The sequence below is a fragment of the Bombus bifarius genome, unplaced genomic scaffold, assembly GCF_011952205.1.
Source record: "Bombus bifarius isolate JDL3187 unplaced genomic scaffold, Bbif_JDL3187 scf7180000009243, whole genome shotgun sequence".
NCBI lineage: Eukaryota > Metazoa > Arthropoda > Insecta > Hymenoptera > Apidae > Bombus > Bombus bifarius.
Genome location: NW_022884989.1, coordinates 2,258,917 through 2,278,974, shown reverse-complemented (window position 1 = coordinate 2,278,974; position 20,058 = coordinate 2,258,917). Strand labels below are relative to the sequence as shown.

At 33.8% G+C, this 20,058-nt stretch overlaps 1 long non-coding RNA gene across 1 annotated transcript in view; it reads left to right on the top strand.

Annotated features, from left to right (window-relative positions):
* Positions 1–11,762, top strand: part of LOC117214805 — a 94,792-nt gene extending 83,030 nt beyond the window's left edge. The window contains exon 3 of the long non-coding RNA XR_004488941.1: positions 11,744–11,762. This is a non-coding gene — a long non-coding RNA (uncharacterized LOC117214805). The remainder of the gene's footprint in view (positions 1–11,743) is intronic.
* Positions 11,763–20,058: the final 8,296 nt, after the last annotated feature.

Here is a 20,058-nt window from a genome sequence, read left to right as displayed (position 1 = left end):
TTGAGGCAGCCTACATTACCAGATTTCTCGGCTGTACGATTTATTGTCATCTTCAGGGTAATTTTTCCTCGTGGAAGAAATCGATAATGGTAATAGGCATGAATGATCTTCGAACCTTCGACTGTAACGTATTACACTCAATGACCGTACTTTTCACTGCGTAAATCGGCTACGATTTTGATAAATTGTTATCACACTGACATTCATAGTTGTCAGGAATAATATTTTCAAACACGAAAATACGAGCCGAAATTCTAGAAAGTAAGCGTTATGCATTTGTAATGAACTTTTACCCTTTTGTACTGAAATGTTTTCTACTTTTTAGCGAAATGTGTCGAATCGAAATATTGTTGTTTCTTAATTAAGAGAAATGCACTATGTGTTTTTTTTCTGTATAAAATAATTCACTCAGTTAATAGACTTTTCTCTTAAACTTCTTTCTACTTCGAAATTCCTCTTTTCCTTAAATTAGAGGAAATAGATTATTTTAAAGAATAATTTATTTAACCAATAATATAATCTTCGTTTTGCAATTACTCGATCGATATTCAATTTTTTTTTGTTTTAAATAAAACGTTTAAATATATTTTACGTAACGTGGATTGTGACGTCTAGTTAATAAATTTACTAAAAATGTCTTTCAATTTTATGTTTTAAGAATTAAAACGTGTGAACGTATTTCATCTAATTTGTATAATTTTATACAGCTAACAATGTTGATTTGAACGTCGTACTGATAAGTGCGTATCGAGTATCATTTAAGTTTGCGAATTGATATAACCAGCATACGTAGACTAACATTGCGTTCGTAGACTAACTCGAAGATTCGAGATCAATTCACGAACAGAGTGGGTGGTTACTTGAAACTTGCAACTAGTTCAGGAACTGTGTCTGCCCTTGTGGAATAGAGCAGAGGCAAGATATCGTTCAAGTTGGTAACGTCGTTAAATGGACATGATTTTATTATAGATATCTGAAATCGCATGAGTTATCTCTTGTTACAGGCTACGTTGTCAAGTTAGGATTAGCTTCGTGTTACAGATTTCGATTAACTAGTGTACGAGGCCTATAAAAGAGTTTTGATTATATTCTAGATAATATATTTCGTGTGTCTCGCAATTACGAAGTTGCGAATTAAATTTACAATAATTTATCACGCGCACCTACGAAATACGTACGTTCGTAAATACAACAAGTACCTAGTTAATTAATTCAATGCGATGAATTACTTTTCTCCGGATCAGTTAATTTTAAATTAAAATTCAACCAATAATTAAAGTACGCGTTATCCGACAACCACAATTGTATTATTAAATCTGTTTATATCAGCCGTGTTTAATAGAACCTCTGAAATTAATTTCTGTTCCAAGGCAAATCTATACAATAGAATTATAGAGATCAGATGGTTAGTTGTTTGTTAAATCGCGTGCTTACTTTTACTATTATAATACATTGTACTCTGCTGTCTTACAAGAAACGGTACAACTATCTTTTTATAACAGCAAATGTAATAACATTATATTTCTCGAGTCACGATATATATCACGTTTATGCAGTAAGACTCTATTTACAAAAGTTCATTTTCAGTTCTATTCTCAAAGTAGAACATAACGAACTATATGCTTCTTTTATTATATTTATTATTCAATTCGTATCATTTTGTTTAACACTAAAATTACCAACGACTAAATTATAAAATTTGTACCACAGAAATCAAAACGAATGGTAGCTATACAAAAATATACATAACACAGAGAATAAAATGTGCCATTATCCAATATACTATACCAAAGAATATATAAATTCCTAAAAATGCATACATGGTACTAGTATTCTGTTCATTATTATCGAATTTAAAAAACTATCACCGGCACGGTGCTTATAATGATTTCATGGTTGCAATTAAAAAAAAAAAAAAAAAGAGAGAGAGAAAACAAAGAGAATAAAGACACGACTAAACAATATGGTAACGCTTTAGCTTGTACAAATCGATTTTCAGCTGTGTCGAGTTAATTTTTATTTTTAGCAGAAACGTTACTCTTTACAACTTTTGTATCGGCGTTTCATTGAATCTCTATTGATATTCGTCCAACGTGTTAGTCAAGAGTTACTTTGGTCCCTGTGATAGCGAAACCCGGTATAAATTGCAGCGAAATATGATGAAAGTGGTTTGGCTGGGAATCAAGTGGAAATAGAGGTCTACTGACAAGACGAATGGCACTACGTACGACAACTGACGTCATTCCATCTGGACGCTTATGCCCATGATGGATTTTATATAAACGAATTTCAATTAATCCCACGTTTGCTGACGAATGAACGACAATGCATCAACATTGTGTATGAAGCGTAACAGCGAGGTAAAGTGCACGAAAATCGTAGAACTTTTGTCAGTTGGCGCGGCAAGCGCGAGTAACAACGATCACATTAAGCGGTTTTGATATGTAAACTTGTGCTGCTTATTTATGCCATATTTTAACTCACCTGTACTCGGATCGTTGGTTACGTTTCTGTTTCCCAAAATCGAGGAATTAAAATAACAAACGATGTACGTAAGCGCTAACAAAATAAAAAATGATTTTATACATGATAAGGTAATAAAATGGCTTTTTCCTTTCTATTCGAAATTTGTATTTCCGACACTTTATTATTCATTATCTCTAAATTACCTTTTCACGGCGACGAGTAAATTTCCGATGCTAATGTTGAATTTTTTCGTCACGGTCCTTAGTACTCGTTCGCGAGAACGTCTGTTTTAATTATTTACGGTAAGTCGAACGCGAGCTTTAGCGTTCTGTATGCAGGCGAATAAACAAAGTCGCGTCGTTTGCGGGGTATTGTTGTGCGCATCGTTAAATGCAAATGCACAGGAGAAGCACAGATTTATAGGCATGAATGTGACCCCGCGCCTTGAATAAGAATTTCGATGATAAATACGTTTGGTATTATTCCATGCTGATGGCGGGCATCTGTTCTTATTAAAGATACAGGAAATTCCACAAAAATAGAGTCGCAGTTCTATGATCTTGGAAATGCTCTTACTGCTGAAAAATTGTACAATGAGAATCTTCGGATAATATGTAACATGATAAGCGATGTTGATTATGATAATATTTCTTATTGATCTCTTACGAGGTTTATGTAAATCCGGTCAATGAAACGTTTTTAAACATAATTTCTCCACAGTATCTTTTTTAACATCACCAGTTTGCTAGGAAGAAATAATGAATTTTAAGATACGTGCAAGGATCCACCATAAAAGTGAATTATTTTCCAGGATTAAAGTACTATCGTAAAATTAAGCTACTTCTATATATATTTTTTAATTAAATCTATTTCTATATATATTTTTCTATACCATATTGATCCTATAAGCAATATTATCTTTTATAAATAATTTATGATTCTCGAAATTGACCATCTGATTTGTTAAATTACCGACTGATTTATGCCACGAAATCTCTTCTATCTGGAAAATTCCGTACAAGAACGTGCAGTCAGAAGTATTTGTGGAAACTTAACTATCGCTTTAATCGACTTATGAGTGTTTGTTAGCCTGAAAGCCGAAACAATTTTAACGACTATAACTTCCTTGTTACGACAATTTGGGAATCGCAAGAAACTCGAAGCGAAGGGTAGTTTGCTGCACATCGGAAAAGATACACAATACACAAGCAGGCAACGTCGTTGTCGCAGCCATAACGACGTTAAACTTTAATGGGCTAATTTACTTCGAACAAAGATGTCTGTTACACCGCAATATACGCTTTACAAATTTCGAATGGGTATCCATCGTCCATGGAATTTATTTTGTAATGGAATCGGTTGTAAAAGATTTTTTGATATGGAAATATTAGATAAAGATATTTGAAATTATTTATACAGAAGAAAAATCCTATTTTATGGGATTATTCTTGAAAACTTTCGTCTATCGTCATAGAACTTAGAGCGCTATAGAAATTTCTCTTTAGTATCATAGAATTAGAAATGTTATAAACTACAAATTATTGCAATAAGGATATTTTAGTAATTTATAATTCTTTTTACTTCATGTATTTTTAAAACATTCAACTTTTTTTACTACTAGTTGCATCTATATATCATCTCGCCAATATAGATGTACGTTTATTCTAATTTTCTTTTTTTTTTTTGGAGTACTATTTTGAGTACTAATTTTTGTTTTTATGTTGATGTTATGTCTTATCAGTTCGATTGTATTCAAACGTTTTTTCTAGATCTCTAAGAGAAGTGGAATAGAGTAATTTAGATCTCGAATTCAATCCGTGATTTACTTTCTTTTTGCGACCACGCAATTTGTAAGATCACAGTGAAAGACATGTAAGTTTAAGCTTCATTCAAGACCTACGTTTAGGGGCTTTCAAGCAAAGTTCAATCGTCTTGAAGCATCGAAGTTAAATGTAGATTTTATGCACGCTGGTCACGAAATCTCTGCCAGTTTCCTTTTCCTTACAGAGTTACTAAAATTATACAGAACGTTTCCATATCTTTTTGCTTCTAACTAATTATTGACAATTAAACGATAATTTCTAAATAAATTTCAATGTTTTTCGATAGTTAATTAAATGTATGCATTTAATATTAATATCCGAATCGTTTTAATATATAGATGTATATAGAAGAAATTAATATACATAATATATATAAATTGATAATAATAATAAGATATAAAACTTTAAGCTTTCGTGGATTATCATTAGAATATTATCTAATTTTTGTCTCACTTGTGGGAAATTTAAAGACGAATGGAATACACGTAATACGCAAGAATATATAAAATAATAATACGATTCTCAGTACAGTAAATCTACAGTATTCGTTAAATGAAATAAATCTTTGCCAAGACGCTACTATTTTCATTCTTTTCGTAAGGATATGAATTTGCATAAATAATCGCACTTCGATTATAATAATTTCAGTAGGGAAACGTAAACATTTCAGTGGAAATTCTAAAAAGTAAATTTATCATTGCAACGTCTTTCATCGTAAGACGTCTAAAAATAAAACGTAGTATAAGACACGTAGCGATAGCTACGAATGTCGGGAAAGCTGAAGGATCTTAAATGAAAACGGTCGAGAAGGAACGCCAAATCAAAATGTCGGTAATTGTGCCTCGAAGGGGTAATTTTTCCTTCTTGTTTTCTTATCGACTGTTTTCCTTTCAGCCCTAAGCGGCAAACTTCGCTGTTGGTAATCCTATTTTTGCTACTACAATCGCTTCGAGTACTTTTCTGTCCTTATTTCTTCCAGTTATTGCGTTAACGCAAAGTCCCTAAAGGGCTTCTCCTTCGCAAATAAAATATGTATCAAAGTTTACGATTATTATGCAGCAATAATCGAGATATAAGCAAAGTTATCAATGTTAGATCAAGATAATGAAAAAGTTCAATTTCTAGTACTATTTATTGTAATAAATTTAACTTGTTTTCCTCGCTATCCGTCTGATTTACAATTAATAGATGTATTTCGATAATATAATATTTAATAGTTGAATTCTACGAACGAAATGAACATGCGATGCAAAAGGAAACTAACGCGTCGTGGGATTATCGCGAGTCTTTTCTTATAAAGAAAGTTGCTCGTGTTACTCCGTATACATCTTTGTAGGTCATCGCTACTAGATAGAGTTATTACTTAAATACACTTCTCTGCAATGTGAACAGTCTCATCCTTTTTCTACAAAACGTTTTCATTTTGATTCCGTACATCGATCTTCCTCGTACGATAGAAAGCCTGTCTGTTTACTTTGCGCTGTTACGTTTCTTTTTATATAAAAATACGTTTAAAAAAATATGTGGAGTATATGTACGATGACCAGTTGTTAAGTAAAACTCAAATAACGTCTGACATTAAATAAAAATGTATTTTAAAAAAAAAAATGTAAAGTAGGATTGGTATACTAAATATTTAAAAAATTCAGCAATAAATCTCGACGTAGCTCTACTTCTCTATTATTTAAAATTAAGGTTTAAGAGTAAAATTTAAGATGCAGATAGAATCTTAAATTTTCATTCACCCTTTTCATACGTACACTCACGATATTTTACATTCTCTCCACTTCTCGAGTTATTTTCCTCAACTATTTCTTAGCAGTAATTTAGAATTACAACTGATTACGTAAAGCCATTCATTCTAATTTCTTATGCACATTTTATTCTACTTAATGCCTTGGGTTGCTTGTGCGGGTTACCACCACAAACTCTCATTACTGCCTCGTTTCGTTACTAATATTTTAAATATCTCCGGTCGAGTGTCTCAATTCGAAATAAAATCAGAATGTTAATTCAGCGAAAACAAAATTTAAATATATTCATCTCAAGTAGTTTAAAATCTGCACAATGAGAAATATTGGAAATTGATCTCTTAGTCTACCAAGACTCGTATCTTGGTGTAATTGTTATAATTTAAAAAATCTAATAACACAAATATATATTTCATTAATAATTTTAATATTCCAACTTATCAAAGTAAAACAAGTCAAAACATGACGTATAAAAGTCAAAATATAAAATCACGATGCTGCCCCTTCTCCACAGACTTCTTCATTTTCCAGCTAACTGCAAGAGACGATGTTTCAACGCCAGATGCCTTATTTGCCGGATATTAAATGAGCCTGATCTCCGATAAGAAAGATCATTCTATCCGGAAACATGGCACAACAGATTTCGATAACGGTTCATTACGGGATTTGATGCGACGTACGGTCGGCCTGTACGTCTTGGAAGGTCTTGACATCTACTTAGTAGGCATTTCACGGAGGCTTTGTCCGATAAACTCTGATGAAGGCCTGAGCACCGCAAATTGACGCTGTTACGTGCAGGTAACAACTATTGACCGAAACAGTAGGGTCGCATCTAATTACCAGAGTGTTCGGAACAAGCTGTATTCGCGGTGCTCTTAGACTAATTAGCGTAATGTACATACTGAACTTAAAGCCGTATCGGGGGGCACATTTTGCGGAGTGGCTTTCGCTTGTCTCGTGTGTTGTATCTGACGTATCTCACGCGATACGCTTTTGTTACAACCGTGTCATTCGCCGCGTTTGTTTCCTCGAACGAATAAAGTACTGTAACGGAAGGAAGCAGCAACGAGCAAGTACAAATGCAAGCCGAGAAAATCAATGAAACGAAATTTGTGGGGCTCTTTTTGTTTCCTATTCAGCAGACTATTTGCAGTTTGTATTTAAACAGAAAGAAAGAAAAAGATAGACGTTTACACTTGAAGAATAATTCTGTCGGATATGAGAGAAGTGTTTTCGACAATTTCTCGAAATTAATTTCATTTCTCCTTTTATTTTTGTTCCAAACTTTTCTTAACTGGCTTTTAAAAACATGTAATTTGATGGTAGTAATTATTTGTTTGTTCAAATATCTATTCCACACAAAATTCAATAAAATTCAGATGCATTATGGTAATATCAAAGTCATAATGTCATCGAAGTATCATCGTCTTTGAAGTCGTCCCAGTTAGTATCTCTGCTGATACATAAATCAATGAATCTACATATTTTAGGTATACAAGCACGGTTGAATAATCTCAAATATATTTTCGACCTTCGTTCGTTGATGCTCGAGGAAGAACACAGTAACAGAAAGAAGAAGTGTGCCAGCATACGTAAACACCCTATTATTGCCATTCTTATCTTTCCACTGGAGCGGGTAAGGTATAACAGAAGGCGTCGAAAAATACATAGAAACCTCGTTGATATATCAAAAACTCCCTCAAGAACGGCTACAATAAAATTGTTGAAAACAAGATGCGAGGCAGTATTTTCGTGTACACTTGGAAAGACACGTGTTAGCCGGGAAAAGGGGGTGACTATGGTTGCCTTTAGGCTTACGTTGTCAAAGTTCAAACATGACGGACAGGGGTTAGCCTTTTGCCAGTCGAAGTTTCCTTTCTCCTAACCTCCTATCGCTCTTCAATCGATACCACCCTATATATGTATATTGTTAGTTTCTCCTTCTATCGCGGGATAATGGTTGTATAGAGTTGCATGCAGACAAGCTTCAACTGTTAATAACAGAGTTCTCTGTTCCCTCTCGAGAACTGAAGGACTTAGATACTCGAATAAATACATCAACAGGAATATGTTCGTGTACTGTACAGTACGCGTAGAATGAGAAATTGTATATTTTTTCAGTGATTAGGTATTTAAATATCGATTAGTGCAATCCAAGTAATGAAATACTTTAACCTTTTTCAATCGGTCGCTGCTGATCGAGTTGTTATTAACTGTTGTATAAAATCTAGTTCTCTATTGGAACATTTTATGTATATGTTTTACATGAATTATTGTAAAAGTTATATTCAACATTTCGATTTTTAATTTATGCTCTAACACATTTAAATAAGTATTACGTGTAGCAAAAATTCTTCCTTTTAAATCATACGATATGAAATAGTGTTGAAACGTAGGTATTTATTTTTTTTTAACAATTTAAATTTATTATCGCGAATTTGATCACTTTTAATATACTGCTAGAAAATTACTACATTTACAGCTCAGAATCGAAAGGCATTCTTTCCCTCATATGAGGTAGATGCACGGGTTCTAATTATCCTCATATGCATACGGATCAATGAGCAATGACCAGCTACAATTTGATTGTACTAAATTAATCCCCAGAAATAAGACATAAAGCTGAACAAAACAAGTTAATCGAAGCACAAAATATGAAAATATTTTGAAATCTATTCGCTATAATGTAAAAAACATTAATAAATTAATGTAAGTCATAAAATAAAGAAAAGTTGCCAGTGTCGATTCTTCGAAAACTTTATTATGCAAATACGAAATTATTCTGTATTAATATTTATTTTGTTGGCCATAATCATGTGCAGATGAAGCATGATGCTTGAAGTGACGTTAATCGCGAGTACGATGATTATTCGAAACGAGAAAAGTTGGATTGCCGCGTTGGAGTTTGTTTTAACGAATTTGAATATGCTTTCTCTGGATCATCTAATTATGGCGAAGCAAAAATCTTGACAGTTAGAATAACGTTTAAAATCATACCATAACGCGCTAGAATTTATTCAGGAATATCGTGATTCGTTCTAAATATTGTTTTTCAATTTATACGGGTTTTCAGAAAAGCTGGCTAAACGCATCTTTTTTAATTAACACGTAATGCTCGAATAAATGCAATCGTATTCGGTTGATGAAGAATTCTGAATAATTTCTCATTATACTCAGGAGCATTGATTTATTTTTATTAACTTTTATTATATTTCCTGTGTGCAGATAAATTTCATAAAGGCTTGAATAATTTAAAAATGTATAATACGTATCAAAGTAAACGAGGAAATGTTGTATCAACGTAGATCTACAAATTAAATTTAAAGGGGATGGATCATTCCAGGTCAGACTTTTATTCCATCTTTTATATAAAAATATTTTGGCTTACAATTAATTTTTTTGCATCCATTTTATCCTTTCTATTTTGTAATTTAGATCAAGTTACTTTGATAAATAAAATAAACGTGTACCTCTACTTTAAAGTTAATTACGAATCTGTGCTTTCATTTATAAACCACCGGACAAATTGCGCTTGTAAGAATAAATTACTCTGCATTTCTGCAATCTTATTAGAAATCTGCCTTAATACACATTTCGTACAATTTATCAAATGTCGAATGATTTACTCATAAAGGTCTATACGAAGTGAACATTTCTCACTTGTCTTATTAATTATTTACTTGCTTCAAAATTAGATGATCCTTTCCCCAGATCATCCGTAGTGTTCCAAAATTAGTTGCGCGTCTTCGATCCGGTCATTGTGTTGCGGAGTAAAAACCACAGGCAATTAAATTTTCAAGAAAATTAAATTCTCTATGTGTATTTTTAAATATAATAAGAGTTTTCTTAATCTAAACGTTGATATTTCTACATTCAACTTTACTTGGATATTTATTGAGATAAAAACGAAGCGTATGTAGTATAAGAAAGTGATACTAATGTGTTATCTATCGCCAGATTAATTTCATGCTCTTTTATGTGAAATTATAAAAGATATCTATGCAAATAAAAATTAAACATCGTATCCAATCCATACTAGCGAAATGAAAAGTCAATATTAACAGAAACTGTTCGTTGCAATTATACTTAAACATAGTTCTCAATATTCCAAGTCTATTAACCTGTACAATTAAATCGATCGACACTTGTACTACTTCCTTCGGAGAGTAATTTATGACGAAAGTTTTCCGACTTGTCGAAGAAAAATATAAATTTTCTCAATTCCGACCACATATTTATCTTCATACCATTCATCGAAATTATCGTTAACCGCGTAAATTCCGATAGGAAATCGCTACTAGTATACAAATGATTTCCATTGTAAATGATGTTGAAACACCGCGTTATCCGATAAACGCAATAAACTACCGATAAGCGCTATAGATATATTTTGGAATTTACATTATTACTCGGCATTGAATTATACGAATATTAAAACAATAAATACTATTACTTGCTACACAATTTACTCGTAATATATAGGGAACTGTGAATACAGTTAATTTGTGACATAATGTTCGTTCTTGGTATGTTATAACAGTTTCATATCATTTACAAAGGAATTCTACAGAAATTCGATTAATCGTGTTACCTAACGCTCGCTGTGTACGACTTTGTTCATTAATGTCGGTAAAATAACGACACAGTGTCAAAAGTCATGGTTACAACGGCTGAATTTACGAGCCATTACATACTGAGACTTAACGAGTTCGTTATGGTTGGTACTCACATCGAGCGGATTGATTTACAGTGAACGCGAGCTAATTGGAGCCACGAAATTAGTTAGCTGTTTGAGATATAATCCAGAGAAATTGCCCTCTCACGGGAGTCAATATTTAGAACAAACGAGTTTTAGTGAAATTCCTTACGTTTATCTCTCGTTATTTTCAATTTATAATTGATAATCTTGTTACTTTATAGTACAGTGAAACGTTGCGTACGAATTTAGTTTTAGTAGACAGAAACAGACTGTTTACACAGAGTTTCCAGTGTGTCTGGTAGTTAATTAGTTAAGTGTGCTGCTTATCCTTAATACGAATGTGAGAAATTATGCATATCGATAACAATTCATTATGATATGATCGTTATGCTAAAAAAGTACTATTGGGTGAAAAATGGCAGTAAAGAACGCAACAAAGTTAACGTTACGTCAATATATGAAATCTTATACAAAGTTTTATTACTTTCTGTCAGATGTACATTTATCGCTTGCAAAATTAGCTGAACACAGGAGAAGAATTACGTCCTTGTAACAAGCAAAGGTTTTATCTTTGTAAAATTATAAAACAAAAAGAGGGGGGGGGAAGGCGCGAATATTTTATTCTTAGGGTAAACACTGATTTATTAACAACCTGTTTGACGTTCGGTATACGTTGTTTTTGTTTACTCGACTCGCGTTTAGAGCTTCATTAATCGCGACCCTCTCTTTAAAAAGTTCACGCGAACAATTAATCGCGAAATAAAAGCCATTCTCGCGATAAAATCAACTTCGCTGCATTGAAACTCGTTTCACGACTCCCAGTGTCGAACGTTCTCAATAATCGTTTGCATTTTTAGCAAAGAATAATTTCTGAAAATTACTCTGTGTCATCGAAAACGTTATTATTATACGTTATTATTAAACGTTATTATTTCTATGGTATTTAAATTGTGTCACGTATGCATTGAAAAATGTGTATATAACTGGTTTTCCTTTTGTTACAGGTAATTATTTCTACTTATACACAGCTCGAACTGTTCTGGACTTCTTAGAACCTCGTCAAAATTCATTCAAGTATGTAACACATGATTCCTTTATGTGTTTCACTATGATTTATCGGACTCAAGATATTCTTTCGAATCTCTAGTTACACAGTTATTAATCAAACGATTTTACTTCAATTTCGAGCATCGATTTGAAATCGTCGCAAAGTTGGAAGTAAAATCGAGACGATTTCAATTATTTCTCGACTTGAAAGTTAAAAATTTCTCGATTTTATTTCCATTGTCGTATTTATCGAAATTGGTCCCCTAATTCAATTGACTAATTTGGACGAAGATTGAATATCGTAAATTAATTAGTGTAGTAAAGATTTGGTTTCATTCGCTAATTAATAAAATATTCTGTTAAGAAATAATGACAACACTTAAAGCTCTTTGTTCGTGTTTCAAGAGGTACGAATGGAATTATAAGAAAAACAGCAAGCATAAGTATAATGTTTGCAAGCTCGAGAAGCTACGTATAAAGCGACATTTCCTCGAAAGAGATCTGAGAATCGGAGTACGTTTATTGTCTTATTTTCACTTAAAATACCAGTGAAGGATAATATCTTTTACGTGGAATGAAGAAAGTCGTTAGAAAGATCGAATTGAATGACTGCGACATAAGAAGAAACTCCGAAATAAAGCTTTTTACTCTTTACTTTTAGAAATACACGTCGTATCCAACAAATAACAATTCTTACTTCTCATCAACCTGGATTTCTGCTTTTACAGCAACATTATCGTCAGAGAACTAAATACCCTTAAATACATATAGCAGAAATACGTCGTTCTTTCATGGAAAACAATTTGAAACGTTCATATGAATACTAAAAACCAAGTGGAATTACAATTTGCATTGTATCGAAAAAATGAATTATCCGCAAAAGGAAATATCATAGAGATGAATTAAACACAATTAGTATCGTATTATTATTATTATAAGGCGTTGAAGGACGATACATATAATAATAAATATAATGGCAATGAAGTGTTAGTTCGAGGAAATATCTTTTAATTCTTTCCAACTTTCGTATCTCGTTGGCTAATGGCGCAACATTAACCGGAAATGCTGCAGTCTGTGGTAATTTCCGGTGGAGGTCGGTAAAGAAGAGAATACGTAGAGATTGATCGTTGCCTCCTGTTTCAATCGCGGTTCTAGTCGGAACCCCGTAGAAATATACGCAACGATATTACAGGGAACTGCATGGAAATTGTTGATAATTTCTCGCAAATTTTCAATCGCATTTAATTAATCACGTTATTCGTTCGAACGCAAAAGCGAATTTTCAAATCGTACTAATTGTATCACGACTGAATCTGAATCACGACTGAAGTTTCATTTTAACGAAACGAACAGAATTTGCATCGAAACGAATTTTTGCGAATTCTAGAAAGTACGTGTCTACGTGAATTAATAATAAAACGTCGGTATAATTCGTTCGATACAATTCTTCTCGTGACTAGTTCTCCTTTCGCTCTATTTTAATTCATAGACGGACATTTTTATGGTGTTACGTATACACGCAACTAGGTGTTGCGTGTACCACTCAAGACTTATCTATTGATTAATGAACCCGCGTAAACGATAACGTAGGAAAGAAAAGCAGAAATGTTGGAGCACGCTAGGGAAGGGACAGGGAACGAGGGAAACAATGCCCCCGCTTTTTATTGAAATTTACAGGCAAAGATACTTCTTACGGTCGTGTAATCGATCTTCATTTAATAGAGAAACGACTTTGAGAAAAATCAGTTCCCTTCGAAGAAAAATTACCGAGCCCACTTGCGACGCGAACAATTTCAATGATTTTAAATGAAGATGTTATTGAGAAATACGTTTCTTATCTTTTTAAGACATTAATTTACTGAATATTGTAACCTTATGCTCTGAGAAACTTAATTTCTCTCTTTATAATATTATCATTATTTATAATATTACTATTATTCATAATCCTATTATCCTATAATATTATTTAAAAACAAATTTTTATCCGCTTAAGAATAAAATAATAAAGTCCGAGATACGTCTCGTATGAATTTACCATAAAGCGAAAATCGAAAATGCCAGTAGTCGAGGAAGAAGTGTATTTGCAATGAAACCTAGAATTTCGTTGTCTAAAAGGTTTCGGATGCGCTATCGAAGATTTCAAGCTAAACGACGGCGGAAGATCAAATTAGACACGCCTGGTATCGACATAATACGATCAGGGTGTACGCTCTGCTCATGGTTTCAAATTATTCGTGCGTTGGCTCGTAATTCTCTGCATGACAAAGATAATAACACGGTACGATCAGCTCAATCTATAACTCTCCGTACACGAAAGAGATTGACATTCGATCACGCGTAAAAATGTATATCGTTTAATATCATTGGCGATAGAAAATTATACAAATTTATTTGGAATGTTAACAGTTCGTTTCGTTCTATCATATAGCACTAATGGGAACAAATATGAACGCAACTAAGTAGGGCGTTTCAATCTCTAAATATCACATTGTAATAAGCACTTTACTTTCGGTATTTTCCATATTCTCGCCTACTACATATGCATTCTGCATAGTTGTATACATTTAATTTCCCCATAAACGCATAAATATCCTCACATCTGAACGTCTGTTAAACCTACGTTATTTAGTTTCCTTTATTATTCGTAATTAAATGCCTACCTATTCATCCTAGAAAGCTATCGTAAATACATTCCTACGTGTAATTCCATTTCACCGCGTATAAATTCGTTTGTACCTGGAGCGGCCGTTCTACAAAACGCAATTTACATCTAGTACCGCGCTAATTCAAACCGCAAGTTTAAATATTGTCTTTCACCAGCAAAAACAGACGGTATTATCGACTACAAGCACACATTGTTACAACCATCGCCTTCGATTAATTCGATGTCATCAATACTGTCTCTTGAATACATATAGTAAAATCAGCACAGAGAGGAAACTGCTGTTTTCGAATGACTTCGCGTTTCAATTATTCAAGCCCGACACCTCGGCGAAACTGCGCTCTGTAAATTCAACCATGTGCACATGGAAATCTATCCTTCTGTTTCGTGAACGCGATGAAGAACGCAAGGAATTCGCGTGAAACAAACCGACCAACTCTATCGGGACTATACGTGGTATGATGGCTTGCAGTGGCAACGATGCCGATACACAATAACGCGTTAGGTATGAATGTAACGCGTTATCGTTGAACGAAAGCTCTATCATCGTAGGCGCGCCAATTCCTGCTGTTCTCGTTAATGGAAGTAATCGCGAGTCGAGATACGAATGAAACGCGGACGCTGCTTGACGTTTAATATTTATGGATTCTCATAAAGCTTTGCTCGGTTATAGATTATGATCCTTTTTGTCCAGGACGACTCAGCTCGTCGCGTTTACAACGTTATGATCCAGCGGTATACGAAGGATCGGACGCATACACGACGCCGACGAGGGTGTCGTAACTTGAACGAATCAATGCACCACCGCGCTCGCCTTCCAATGCGACAATCGCTCGCGCGTCACCGCTCTGTCTCGTCTATCCGATGTACGCAATAAAATTTCTATCGGCGGTATCCTGTCGTTGGTCAATAACATCGATTGGCTGTTTCTGGTTGGTCTAACTGAATTTCGACGATGAGAAAGCGCAAACAATTTTTTTCTTCCTACGTTTTTATCGTTTTTTAAAATATATATAGCAAGTTAGGGGGAATGACACGAATATACAGGGTGGTTGGTAACTGGTGGTACAAGCGGAAAGGGGGTGATTCTACGCGAAAAAAGAAGTCGAAAATATAGAATAACAATTTTTCTTTTTTTTTCAATTTTTTTTTTAATTTTTCAAACGAAAGTGCACGCGTACCGAGCGAAAATTCAAAGTCGATTTTCGACTTCTCTTTTCGCGTAGAATCACCCCCTTTCCGCTTGTACCACCAGTTACCAACCACCCTGTATATTGTAGAATCGACGATACATAAAACGTATCACAAGTGGAAAGCGTATCTTTGTTAATTTCTTAAGTTTAATGTCGTTTCGTGATCGAACAGAAGAATTTTAATAGGACGATCGAAAATGAAACGCAGGCTGTTAGGTTTGCACATAGTTGATAAATCGAAGTTAAAAAGAGCGAAACCTGTTATTAATTATACCGTACCTAATTGTACTTGCCCGACGAAATTGAAAGAATCAAATCCGTGAATTTATGGGAGTTATGTCGGCGTAGGCGGCTACCATTTCGGGTATTAAGCTGGGGATACGTTTTCACTGCAGCAAATCTGCACGGTCAGAGGTTTTCGGCTCTGTTTTATGGCAACGACTGGCACGAGAATACTTAAAGCGCGTAAAACCGTAACAAGCCGAGCTTTAACCATAATCGCTTAAAGTTCTTATGATCTAGCGAAGGAAACAAAGTCGCAGAAGCTTCCTAAATTCTAAAGCTTAACTTGCACGATTTTAGCGTAAGCAGTACGTATTTCGGTTGCAATAACCCTTAGGAAAGAGGGATATACATATCTGCTTGATAAATCAACTGATAAATCTTATTTCTCAGGATATTTTCAAGCAACGTTTTAACAAAATTATTCAGACGTCAGAGTCTCGACAAATTAAGAGTGTACGGTATATTTCAATATTTTCTACGAAATTATTCAAAGGTCGTAGTCTCGACAAATTAATTTCTCCCACGATCGCCTTGATATCTCCATCTTACCGATGTCACGAGTTAATCGAACATTACTCAAAAGAGAAATCAATCGAGACCTCTCTCCCACAGTTACATTTAATATTGATGTTGGCTGAACGAAAATTAGTGTACATTGGCGAACACATAATCGTAATCGCTTTCACGGACGTACATATACACACAAGTAATATGCCTACTATACACGTAGGGCTGCAGTAAGTGCGTCAATTCCACGTGATTTACATAAATACACGTATTTAAAGCGTTCAATAGAATTAATAAAGTGCAGAAAATCCTGTGTAACTTTACTCGATTATACTTATGAAGCAAACGTTATCGAGAATGTCCAATATTTTGAGTAAGGGAAATAAATTGATATCGTTGATCGAAACGATACCATTCAGATAAAAATTGATCGAAATAAAATGCAAAGGGGAAAAAAAGAGGAAAATCGTAACCATTCCGTTGATAATTGTTTCGCGTTGTTTGAATCGCAAACAATAACCACTCGTATTTAATTGCAGCACTCGTAAATCACTTACGAGATTTATTTCACGCTTCACGATAGATGAGGCCAATTTGTGTATACCTCTTACCATTTTTATTCTTTTATTTTTTGTATCCTCTTATGCCGTAACAATTGTATTTACACCAGGCATATGGTTGCACCAGCACTTATTGTACAAATAATTTCCCTATATAAATCGATCGTGCCTGCATATTAATTTGTATAACATAAATTATCACACAATAATTACATGTTATTTGTAATTATATCTGGCACACATTTATTGGCAGCATTAATATTCGTATTATTGTTGTTCAATATTATTAGTATGTACATCGCTATACACCTCATTTTGATAAATTAATTTTACTACATTGTTTTAATGTTACATAAATATCTACACCATAATTGTATGATTTATTTTTCACGTTTGTTTTCCTTTCTTTAGTATTCGATATATATATATATATATATATATATATATACGCTTACCATAATGCATAAACACGGTACCTGGAGCTATTTCGAAAATGTTCAAGCCTTCAAGCGGATACCCGTACTTAACATGCGAGCAACGAGCCGACATAAACACGTATGCTTATTCTACTTTGAACGGTGCACTCGGAACTCCGCAGATTTGCATGTTGACTCACGTGAAGTCTTGACAGTACAGTAGATTAGCCAGGTCACCGTCGACCTTACAACATCCACTTGGAAGACACAGGGCGAACGATATTTAGAAACATATTACACGTTTCTTTCTACCTGATGTGTGGATCAATACACGAGATATAAAACGTATCTCGTTAATCTACTCGCGTTCATTTTATTTTGCATATCTTAAATCCGATATCGGGTAGATAAATGGCGCGTAGAACGCGCGAGTTTGTCGCATGCGCATTGAAACGCAAACCTGCTTTTATCGAGCAAAATATGTGTCGATTCCAACGAAATTGGATAATTTATTTTATTTTATTTTATTTTCGGTACCGTTAAGATGAATAGAACAATCAGGATAGACAATAAGACTAAAAGAGGCAAAAGTACCATGTCAAATCGTTTGAATAAAATTAAAAAACAAACAAAATCGACAAGATGATTTTGTTATATCTTTTTATATCTGATTGCATTATTTTTAAAATTACCTTTACTCTATTGTAAAGATAATTGGTATTATAAATAGTGAGATACAAATGTAATTGACGTATTCAGTTTGAACTTAGGGTAGGGAAAAATTGTCATTATTTTGACAATCTTTGTAGAAAGAAAATACAGGATTAAGAGAACTTATAAAATATATATTTCCTGCTTGGCGTTGCAGTATCTATTTGTAGAGGAAATAATTTCAACAACATACATCGACCAAGTAACGAGAAAATGACATTGCAAATATTTTCTGTAATAAAACCTAGTAAATCTTCGTACTGGAGGTACAACCATTATTGCAACACGACAGCTCCAATTAAATAGAAGTAACGACGAGAGAAGACTAGTGATCCTCGTTTGAATTGCGTAAGTGACATGAAATTAGGCCAGAAACCAGCACATCGATGAAATTGTTTGAATCAAGCCGAGCACCATATCCAAAACACGAATATTTAACGAGGTAATACTCTCAGTCTCTGCACGATTTTTTGACATTTTTTTTTCTTGCGAATAGAGAGAATTCATAAAAGTCTCTACAATTCCTAAGAACATTCGTTAAAACTGTCCCACGTATTTTAGCGCGCTCAGCAATGGATAAAGTGGCGACGCGGGAAATTTTAATATCAATGACGCCACATGCTCGTAAATTTATCTTTACGCTTCCCGTTTAGAGAATTAATTACACTTGGAACATCTTTCCTAGTCTAACATATTCGTACATTATTGAAAACACCGATAGATTTGCTAATTACAATATCAACAAAATGTAATCGATAAAACCGTAACTCTAGAGATTCGATCTGTTAATTGAAAAAGACAAATTACTTTTCCCACATATTTTTGTTCTCTTCTTTTGAATGCACCGCTATATATGTACTGAAAACGCATTATCGTATTTACCTTCGTTAACCTTTAACATTTTACCAAACAAGGAGTTTCTGATCGATGAATAATCTATTTAACAAGTTAACCCCTTAAGGAAGAAATTGCATTAATATAACGTTACTTTCTAATCGAATTACGTTATTGGATTCTATTGAATGTACATTGTAATTATGCAAAGGAATATCGTAAATTTTGTTAACGAAAAAGCTTCATTTTCTACACAATACCCTCATGTTCTATGGATCAAGAGAAAAAGAAAATAATAAAGGATTACTTAGATAGTTTTTAGCGTTTTGATCATCGATCGATCAATCATTTGCATCCCTTATTTGGAGAATAATACTTCCTACTCCAGGAAAATTCTTCGAAATAAACGCGAAAAAATATTCATCCACATTTCTGTGGTTCTTTGCTGCGTACTTCTCTCGTTTCGAAGCGAAGTGTTGGATTTTATATTAAATTCTCTGGATGTTATTCGCATTTCACGATTTTTTTTCTCCAACCCGTCATTATTCGATATTACTCAGAGTTGGCCATTTGGATCGTTCTTGGCTTGCAAGTTCGCGTTCCTCGGGGTTGATAGGTTGAAAGCACAACAGTCGTTCCGTTTATGGCCTATGCATCAAACGTGAAAGTGCTTTCCGTGCAGACAATATTGTAAGACGGCTTTTAAAGAATATTAGTGTCTCTTGTTTCGCTGGATAAGCCGTGTAGATTTTGAGTGCAGCAAGAATAATGGCAAAGCAACAGATTCGAGGCATCGAATTGTCGAGATGTTATGTAATGAAAAATCGTGAACATAAAATAGAAAGAATAAAGAGATATAAAATAGGAAACGAACTATGCTTAGCTGATATTTTTCTTGTGCAAGAAACACATCTTTTGTCGAATAAAGATAAATGTAGTTCTACTTAAAAAAATGACACTCAGCTCGAGGAAAACTGGAAAAAATGAACTTCGAGAAAAAGATCAGGCATCGTAATATTTGTTGTTTTCCACCAACTAACTTTGTCCTGACAAAATCTGCATTGATAAAAAAAACAAAAACGAATTCGAGATAAATGTAACAAT